This window comes from Xenopus tropicalis, chromosome 1 (assembly GCF_000004195.4).
Source record: "Xenopus tropicalis strain Nigerian chromosome 1, UCB_Xtro_10.0, whole genome shotgun sequence".
Taxonomy (NCBI): Eukaryota; Metazoa; Chordata; class Amphibia; order Anura; family Pipidae; genus Xenopus; species Xenopus tropicalis.
In genome coordinates this window covers 150,042,061-150,053,218 of record NC_030677.2, presented here as the reverse complement: position 1 = coordinate 150,053,218, position 11,158 = coordinate 150,042,061, and positions in this window count along the sequence as shown.

The window sequence follows — 11,158 nt, the reverse complement described above, 5'->3', positions numbered from 1 at the left end:
GCAGCTACAGGATCATATTTCAGACTTATTTAGTGGCAAGGGAATTTTATATTTAAAGTACACATGTAATTCAGAAATGGGAAGTCTGTTGTGAGCAGTGCAATACTTCCAACTTGTAGCAGAAAGCAAACCTAATACTGGCATCCAAATTGCATCCTATATTTCTGCTGGAAATGATGCCGTTTGAATGATCCCTTTCCCAGAAAACCACAGGTCCTTAGCATTCTGCCTAACAGGTCACATACCTGCAGCTACAGAATCATATTTCAGACTTATTTAGTGGCAAGGGAATTTTATATTTAAAGTACACATGTAATTCAGAAATGGGAAGTCTGTTGTGAGCAGTGCAATACTTCCAACTTGTAGCAGAAAGCAAACCTAATACTGGCATCCAAATTGCATCCTATATTCCTGAGATAACAGGAACAAAATGAAATGAAAACACATCAATTGCAAAAAAAGCATATAAATCTGAATCTGTACTTACTCTCTCTGTGGTTATATTTACTGGCTATGTAGCCGCTAGGCTTCTTATCTTAACAAAAGTAATTATCTGTTCTCACCCGGGCTAAGTTTGGTTACAGATACTATCATGTGAAATGTAATCAGAACCTAAGTTCCAGAGGAATGAAAGAGAGGATGTGAAGCCCCCAGTTAGTATTTTTTGTGGTGATATACTGTATAATTTCCAGTGGACTGAATTAATTACATATACAACAAACTGCGTGTTCCAAGATCAATATGGCTTCCAGCCACAAAAGGGGTGACTAAAGAAACAAACATATATGTGCTAGGTGCAATTTAAAAATGTGGGCCTATAATTTCAGCATCACTGGCACTTTTAAATTGGAAATATGGAAATTTGTCTGTAATGCTGTTATCTACATTGTTTAATTTTTCTATATTGTGAAGTTACTTTTATCAACACCCAACCTTATGGCAGGGGTTTTAATAATGCTGTCGTTCTCAGGAGCAGTACCAAAATCCATATCAGATTTTATAAACAGAAGGGGCTCATTAATCTTTTGCACTCAATACCCTGTGACTATAAGGTATAGCAGTAAACAAACACAGGAGGCGACTTGGGTGACGGGAAAAAAAGGTGCCAGATTTGTTACAGGTCTAGTAACCCATAGCGAATAATCAGCAGGCAGCATTTACTGCTCAGCAGTTTAAAAGTAAACATGGTAATAAGTATTAATAAAGTATTAATAAAGTCATATTAAACAGGGCTGAAAAGATAACCCACTCAATTTAGGGTTTCTCTTATAATAACTTTTAAAGGGATTGCTCACCTCATTACTTAGCTTTTTGTGCAGCAACTCTTTAATTTGATATTCCAGCAGCTATCTGGTGGCTATGGTCTAAATTACCCTAGTAACCAGACAGTGGTTTGAATGAGAGACTGGAATGTGAATAGGAGAGGCCTGAATAGAAAGATATAAAAGGTAACAATAACAATAAAATTGCAGCCCCACAGAGCAATACATTTTTGGCTGTCGGGGTCAGTGACCTCCATTTGAAAGCTGGAAAAAGTAAAAAAATATAAAGACTAATTGAAAATTTGCTAAGAATTGGCCATTCTATAACAAAGGGGTCCCCAACCTTTGTTTTTTACCCTTGAGCCACATTCAAATGTAAAAAGAATTGGTGAGCAACACAAGCATGAAAAAAATGAAAAATGTACCTGGGATTAAAAATAGGGCTCTGATTGGCTATTTGGTAGCCCCTATGTGGACTGGCAGCCTACAGGAGACTCTGTTTGGCAGTCACATAGTTTGTATGTAACCAAAAGTTGCCTCTAAGTCAGAAATTCAAAAATAAGCACCTTCTTTGAGGCCACTGGGAGCAACATCCAAGGGATTGGTGAGCCACTGGTTGGGGATCACTGCTATAACATATACAGGATTCAATTCAAGATTCTTTTACTGACCTACAAAACACTCACCAGTGTAACCCCACTATTATATAACTAATGACCAGGTACACCCCCAGACATAACCTTTGATCTGCACATGCGCTCCTTCTCACTCATTGCCTCGCCTCACTCCCACATCCAGCACTTTTCACATGCTGCACCCTTTCTCTGGAACGCTCTTCCCCTGTCCCATTAGATATCCTCAGAGCCTATACGCTTTCAAACGGTCACTTCAAACACACCTTTCCATTTAAGCCTATAACTTGAGCCCTCAGCAACTTGACCACCCACCGAGCTCCCCTACTCTCTGCTCACATACTCACTAATTATTCATCTCCCACTCTGCACTTACAATCACTCCACTAACCAGCAGGAACTCTACAGCCACACTGGTTACCCTCACCGTGCGTCTCACTTCCTCTCCCTCTTAGAATCCCTCTCATGAGCAGGGACCTTCTCCTACCCTACTGTCTCCTAACAATATCCAGTTGTAAAAATAAATAATTTTTTTGAAAATTGTTGGTCTGTATATGTTAAATATTTGGTCTTGCATCTACTCATTCTGTAAAGTGCTGCTTAAAATGATAAATAATAATAAACTAAAGGTGAACTACCCCTTTAAGTTTTGTTTTTTTTTACTGTTCTGTACATATAGCTGCTGGCCCCACAGCCATGTAAGGCAGCGCCAGGTTAGACATTCAAGTTAGCATCCACACTCTCTTCTCTCTATAGTGACAGGCAACTAGAAATGTGGTGCCTCTAAGGGGCGGGGGGGGGGACTTACTAAAACTCATTTGTTTCAGATTTGTATTTGTTTGAAACAAAAATTAATTTCCACAAATGGCAGTCATTTATCAAAAGATCTGAACTGAAAAAGCAAGAACAAAAAAAAGTCACACAATGTGACTTTTTCACACAAAAGCCAAAGTGTAAAACCACAAAAACCTCTAAAACCACGAAGCAAAGACAGATCTTCTAATTGTACATCTGCTACAGACTTCTACATGACCTTAACAGGTTTTGGATGGCGTATTTTCAGATTTGGAACTGTAGATGTTTTGTTGCATAATAATATTTGGAAAAGTCTAATTTTTTCCGTAACAAATTTGGGTTTTCGCCGATAAACCCCCCCCAACCAGAAAAAAATCCAAACTGGAATTTTGAAAAATCCGCCCCTCAGTGTCATTAATGTAGAAAAGGGCATTAAGGTATTTATGTGGAAAAAGCAACTCCTCTTTAAAAAACAGTTATATGCAATACAGGTATGGGACCTGTAATCCAGAATGCTCGGGACCTGGGGTTTTCCAGATGAGGGATCTTTCCGTAATTTGGATCTCCATAACTTAAGTCTGTTAAAAATCATTTAACTATTGAATAAACCCAATAGGATTTTTTTGCCTCCAGTAAGGATTAATCATGTCTTAGTTGGGATCAAGTACAAGGCACTGTTTTATTATTACAGAGAAAAAGGAAATCATTTTGAAAAATTAGAATTATTTGCTTATATGGGAGTCTATGGGAGATGGACTTTCTGTAATTCGGTACTTTCTGGATAACGGGTTTCTGGATAAGGGATCCCATACCTGTATAGCTAAGCCACAGATGGTCAACTACAGAGGAGGTAGACCCTGTGATTAATGGGGAGTGTTCAGGGCCCAGAAAGTCCTAATATGTAGCAATTTTACAATATCTTGATAGGTCAACTTTCCAATTTTCTTGGCCCCTAAATTGAATTTAGCGTGGGGCCCAGTAACATCTAAGTTGGCTAACTATATCAAAGCCGTACCTGATCTATGCATTCATAAATCCTCATGTTCAGCAAATTTATTCCAAAATTTCTCCCTGATGACAGTGAGTGTATTTTAAATTTACAGAATATAGCTCAAATGAAATGCCTTAAGGTTCTTTAATATGGTGGTAATAGAGGCAACATGCTGCATATAGGTATTGCACAGTGTTATTATCACCTTTGTTTTAATCTTTGTATTGAATCCTCATAAATAATACAACTGAATTCTATCATCGGCTCAGATGGGCAATACTGAGTCCCATATTCACCGCCTGTGCTTTTCTCTATAGGGGTGGGACCTGTTTTCCAGAATGCTCAGGACGTGGGGTTTTCTGTTTAAAGGATCTTTAAGTAATTTGGGTCTTCATACCTCAAGTCTACTAAAAATATTTAAACATTAAATAAACCCAACAGGATTGTTTTGTCACCAATAAAGATTAATTGTAGCTTAATTGGGATCAAGTAAAAGGTACTGTCTTATTATTACAGAGAATATGATTTTTCCTTCCTTAATGACCAATTTCAGTGTGATCCAACAAAGCCGTCAAATTATTGTAAGGTTAGTGTGCACCAAACTATTGTACATCTAGTGATCTTTCATCCGACATCGGTCAGAAAATCGGTCGGGCAGGTTTGAAAAATGTTGTCGGTAAATATGCCCATTGTCGAATTGTTTGCAGGGCAAATAAGTTAGTTTCCCTAGCTTCAACTAAACAATATCGAATATTGAAATGGTTGTTTTTGCTGATGGACAAATCATACTTTTAAACTATCGTTTAGGGATAAGCTTGGTCCTATGATAACAAAAAGATCTTTTAAAAATCTAAATGTGTATGGCCAGCTTTGCACATTGGCTTTGGAGCTAAGGGGCTGGTTTAACATAACAGTGCATTTATAATAAGGAGAGCACAATCAGTGACCAAAGGGTCTTCTTTGTATTGTATGTAAAGCAGGAAACCTTCTGCCTTCTTTCCTGGAATTGTTGCTGTTTTGTACACAGAGGAGGCAGAGCAGTGGTCATTGTGCTCTCAATATAATGGGCTGTTGTACTGGCACACTATGGCCAGTTTTATCAGGAGCCAATTAACCTGCCTGTATGTTTGTATGAGTGTGGGAGGAAATCCATGCAAACAAAGGGAGCAAATACAAGCTCCTTGCAGATAGTTCCATGGCTTGAATTGAACCTACGGCCCCAGAGCAGGCAAGTGAGTCTTATAGCATTCTGGAAGCAAATTCTGCACCAATTATAAAAACAAGCTGTACTTTTGTGGTTTGCATTAAGAAGACAGAATCCTGATCTATAACTTCCCAGCACTCCTGGTCATCAGCTTAGCATGGTTTCACTGGTATAGTCATTCCTGCTCCTGCTAGAAATGTATGTAGATTTAGTGGACAGAGAGGTTCTATATAATATGCAATTTTTTTTATAACTAACTTTTTTTCTAAGCTTGAGCCCCCTGGAGTGTTGTCTGTCCATAGCATGTTGTGTTTACAGAAAAATGAGAAAAAGTTTATGTTGGCCCTAATTGATTCAATCTGAAAATCTCACGGCTTGCCGTTGACACGGAGCTACTAATGCTCGGCTTTGCCATTTGTTTTGCTCGCTGGGCGTGTGTATATCCTCACATTTAACTTAAACAAACAAGATAGTCCCTTTTCAATGGTTTTTTCCTTCTCCACTTGAAGAAAAGGGCAAGAAAAAATCCAGATGTAAAAAAGAGATTTCTAAATACTCTGCTTTCGTCAAGCTTTTGGTATACTTTCCATGATTTTCTGCAGATTTAATGGACATTTATTTAAATATGTGTTACCAGCATATGGCGGCAGAGCCACATTTTCTTAACTATAGCAAAGGGCTAAAGAATATAACATAAACTTTTTAGGTAACACTTTATGCAAAAGCAATGTCTTTCTGTTACTATAATAATATTCTGGATAAAGACACGGAACTTATTGGATCTAAACATATTTTACTTAGCATTTATCTCTCTGACTTTCTTTTACTTTTATTTCTGTATATCCCGGAATCAGTTCCATAATGAAGTTAATTTCATGGTCACATTTTGCAAATCAACTTTTTTTTATATATTATTATTTAATATTATGAAAACAATCTTGGAAAAAAGTGATTTCATTCTTGCAGAAAAAAAAACCCAGCATGGAATATTATTCACAATTCTGAAAATTGCGCAGATCCGAGCTTATTGGTAACAATTAAGGAAATCTCTTGTAAGAGTAGAGGTCATAGCATGACCTTTCTGTGTTTTTCTAAACCATTATTTCATTGAGACTTTCTAAGCATGACTAATCCGCAGAGACCGTGGATTCCACGAGAACCGCCAGCTCCAGCTCTCTCAGTTCAGGATAGAAAACTTTTGCCATTCAATAAAGAGTGTATTTGCTGCAATATTTGCTCAATGCAAAGAGAGAATGTTCATATTTTTTATTTCAGGCGCAATAAACCCTTTTCTGGGAACCTTTAATGTGACAGGGTTACACTCATCCAGATAAAATGATATGGTGGGAGCCACAAGCTGCACTAAATAGTTACAGCAAGCAAAGAGAGACGGCTGTTTCTGTTTCGCTTCTATGCAACCTGAAAAGTGTTTATGTTCGGATGAATTCACTGCCTGATTTAGAAATGCATGGAAAGGAGTGGGCACCACATGTGTGACCCTTTATAGTGCGTTTGATCCACTAACAAGCTGGTTTCATGTCAACCTGTTATATGCTCCCCTCTAATATAAAGCGACTAACAGAAAGTTCTCTGTACTACATGTAAGGCAAAATAATACATCTCACTAGTCATAACATATTTACCTGCAAATAAATATTCAACTAACGTTACATTTATCTTAGCAAAAGCTCAAACCAAGTAAAATGTTTCATTTACCCCTTGAACTTGCTTAAACATTCCGCCCTCCAAGAGGCAATACAGCTGTATGTGTGTTTCTTTAACAATATCAACCAATCACGAAAAGGGGCAGTAAACTTTAGCATTAACTTTTACTGTCCTGTGGATGGCAGTATTTTAAGACAATTTATAATTTATCCTCATCTTCTGTGTGCTTTTTTTTACATTTATATTTTTAGGTCTATAGCTCTTGGTATTTAAACTGCAGTCTGGTTGCCGGGGTTAAACCTCCCCAGCAACCAGGCAGCAGCAGCAGTTTAGAAGTTAGAACAAAATATAAATTGTATAAGTCCTGAGCCAGTTCTGGCAGTGTCACCAACTCTACTATGCAGCATTTACTATCCACCTATTTGTGTTTGAAAGTTACCCACCTACTTAGATTGTAAGCTGTATGGGGCAGGGATCTCTTTCCTCTTGTCTGACACAGGAGGCTACTTATCAAGTTTTCCAATTCGGATAAACTCCAAATGTTACCCAACTCACATGTTTGTTTATGTATTTAAAAATGTAAATATTAAACAAAAAACACTTAATTGCATCAAATTTGCATTTTACCCATCATTTTCATTATGTCTACAAACTCCCCGACAAATTTGAAAAACTAAAAAAACTCAAATTGCAAAAACACATACATTTTAGTTAGGACCCATTGACTTCTACATAAATTTGCAAGCTTTTAAATGGAGAAGTTTTACACTGAAATTTTTTTGTGCTTACTATTGAACATTCAGGTTTAAGAAACCATAATTCGAATAGCATATTTGAGCAAAAAAATTCAGATTGCAGAAAAAATTGATTGTTTATAAATAACCCTATTAATCTTTATGTAAATGTACTTTGTATTTATTATTGTACTGAACCCTGTTTGATATATTAATTTATTGTTCTGCTGTACAGAGCCGCGCACATAAGTAGCTCTATATAAATAAAAATATACATACAATGACTGAAAAGAAAGATAAGCAATTAAAAATAAGAATAAACCTAAACCTGGCCCCCAACAACTGCAAAGCATTTTTAGACTTAGGCTGGGAATATAAAAGGGTTGGAAATTTTAAACAAACACACAAAAAATGAACCAACTGAAAAGCTACTGGGAATAAGGCTTATCTGTAACATACTGAATGTTCATCTAAATGCGAATGTCACGTTAATAACAAGCTGAATACAGGACGTATAATAAGTTTCAGATAAAATATCACATGACCCCATGATAGCTCAAATACGTAGCAGACCTCTGTGGCAGTAATGTTTATCATAACCAGCAACAAGGATTAAAAACAGAAAAATCCAACTTTATTTTCATATTTCTGGATGCCATGTACATTAGCAGTTCTCTGATATTTAAGTGTGTGAATATTATTATTCATTAATCACGTATTTTCATTCATCCGTGTTGTTTATTTTTGCATTTCATCATCTCTGGGGCCCTATTACCATTGTGCCCAATGAAGAAGTGCTATTAAAAAAAAAAATGCCTGTCTGTGTGATGTGTTACTTCATGCTCTGCCTATGGGATTCGCTACAATAATTACTAATCCTACACATATAAACGCATTCAGCTTTTTAATACATGAACACTTTGCTTGGATGTGTAATTATGCACAAATGCACCATAGCCTACATGATGAATAAATTCAACCAATAAAAATGATTTGGATTTTTATGAAACAATTAAAAAAGAATTCTAATTATCCTTGGAATATTCTGAGTTTTCTTGTCGCCGTATTATTTGGTAATTGCTGTTCATGCAATGTAAATATTGTTCGATCTGAAGCTGAAATGAGTCCGTAGTTAAAGGACATTAACTATCACCGTGTCTGCAGAATGGCAGAATGCAAATCTCTAAAGGGGGGATAGGGCTACATCAGCAACTCACTTGTAAATTCCAATCTCTCTAGAATTTGTACGTTGGACCTGGAATTTTTTTTATATTTTAACTGAACCCAAAAATGAATGTAAAAAAACAATTTTTTAAAATAAGACATAAAGGAAAAAAACGCTTTTTAAAATAAATGGGCACAGATCAATACTTTCCCTGCAGGACTGCGGGGCCGTTTCCCACACTAGGGGGCAGTGTGGATATATGGAAGAAGGAAGCATGCCAAACTCTGCTGCACTTACAAACAGGCTCAAGAAAGCCGCTCCACTTGAACTGACTTTGAACTGAAAATAAATAAATAAATACAGAAATAAATAACTACAAATAAATAAATAAATGTTTCGTACCATATCTAATGACCCTTATGGAACTGGGGGTACATATAACTGATGCTGTTTGGCTTTGCTAGGTACAAAGAGAACAAGTGAGACTCTAATACATAATAATGATATAACGGTTAAAGATATCCCTGGGACATTTATTTCCATTATTCATTTTTAGAATTGTGGCATAGATTTCAGTTCATTAGACCTGTGCCATATAAAGTATTCCTTAAAAATACTATTTTAATGGCATATATATATGTATATATATATATATATATATGTGTGTGTGTGTGACAAAGTATGTCAAATCCTGTTCTTTAATTTCCCCTTTTATTCTTGTGCCTTGGTCGTCTCTTATAAAGTGAACCATAAGAAAATAGATTGTAGGCTCCACTCCCCCATCAGTTTGCTAAGTAATAATTTCCATGTCCAAATCCATTTCTTTTCCACTTCTGAAATCTCCAAGCCATCAGCAAGGAGGATAGTTCACATGAAAACTAATTACACAAAATCAATATTTAATCACAGCCCAGCATCCAGATCCTGCAGAAAAAAAAAACATCCTTTCCAAATCTGCTGCAATATACAAATAGGTTTCCTCCTCCTTTCATTTCCACATGCCAAGGCGTTAGTCTCCTTCATTTTTTTTTATTTTTTGTAATATTTGACTTATTTTCCAGATATCGGGTATTATATAGAAAGCAGGACGAAGGTGGAAACTGGTCTGTTCTTTGCAGTCACTTGATTAGAATGTACTGTTCCGCGACACAGGTTGGTCCATTTAAAGGGTAATAATCTACAGAGAATCACCCTGACATATGGCAATCTATCTATCTATCTATCTATCTACCTATCATCTCTATCTATACATACATACAGCTATGTTAATCCTTTATGTTTCATTTCATAAAGGAAGTATAGTCGGTTTAGGTATTTCCGATTCAGTGCAACATTAATATGAGGAGTACACAATGGAACCACAAATCTTTGACCTAAGCTACATGTTTCCCATGTTTCCTCATTTCTCCCCCCCCTCATAATGGGGGGTATTTTTTTCCACATCACTCAAATCCCATGGAATATGTGTAAGTGATCATGGAGCAGGCGGGACTTCTGTACAGTAAGTAAGATGATGGAGATAAATATTTCATAAAGAACAGAGCAGATATTAAATTGCCCTTATTGATTTCCGCATTAGAGCGGTCCCACTCTTAGCTGCACCAGACTAATTGATCTTTAAAGGAGACTTGATTTGCTGTAAACCCAGTTAGCATCCTAAACTAAGCAGCAGCATATTTCAAATTTTAACAGTTAGATAAACACAAAAGCAAATATAACAGTGAGCCCCAGAATTACCTACTATGCCACATGATCAATGAGAAGGGCTCCTGGAGCAAAGGGGAAGCAAACTGGTTTCATACAGAACAGCTGAGCACTTGTAATGGGACGTTCCACATGCAGTTTCCAGCCCATGTGCATCTGTGGCAGTTAGATCGGCAAACACGTCATTCCGCGAGTAATATATGGCATTCCGATACACATATATATGCAGGTCATTATCAGCCTAATGTAAACACTAGCCCAACTATCTCTTCTCTTCAAGTGCTTGGATCCATTACAATCTACTTACTGCTATCTTGCCATCTCTCCTCCTTATATGCAATGTACAATGTACATTATAATCACTGCCACAGAACTCTCTATGGACTTGTATTGTTTCTCTCCAATAGATAGATAGATAGATAGATAGATAGATAGATAGATAGATAGATAGATAATATATAGAAATATAGGTTGATAGATAAATGATAGACAGATAGATATATATATAGATGATAAATATTAGATATTGATGATAGACAGATAAATAGATAGATGATAAATAGAGAGATGATATAGATGGATGATAGATATTATAGATGCTGATAGATAGATGATATAGATGATGGATATAGATAAATAGATGATAGATAGATGATGATAGATAGATAGATAGATGATAGATAGATAGATAGATGATAGATAGATAGATAGCTAGACAGATGATAGACAGATAGATGATAGATAGATAGATAGATAGATAGATAGATAGATAGATAGATGATAGATAGATAGATGATAGACAGATAGATGTAGATAGATAGATATATAGATAGATAGATATATAGATAGATAGATGATAGATAGATATTTGTGTGTGTGTTTGGTGGTGTGTATGAGTGACAACCCAACCCGCATTCCTTTAGATGTTATTTCATTGTAGCATGCCAGCACAGCATGCTGGGAATTATAGTCCAAAAGCAGGTGAGGGTGCAGGTAGTAGAGTGCC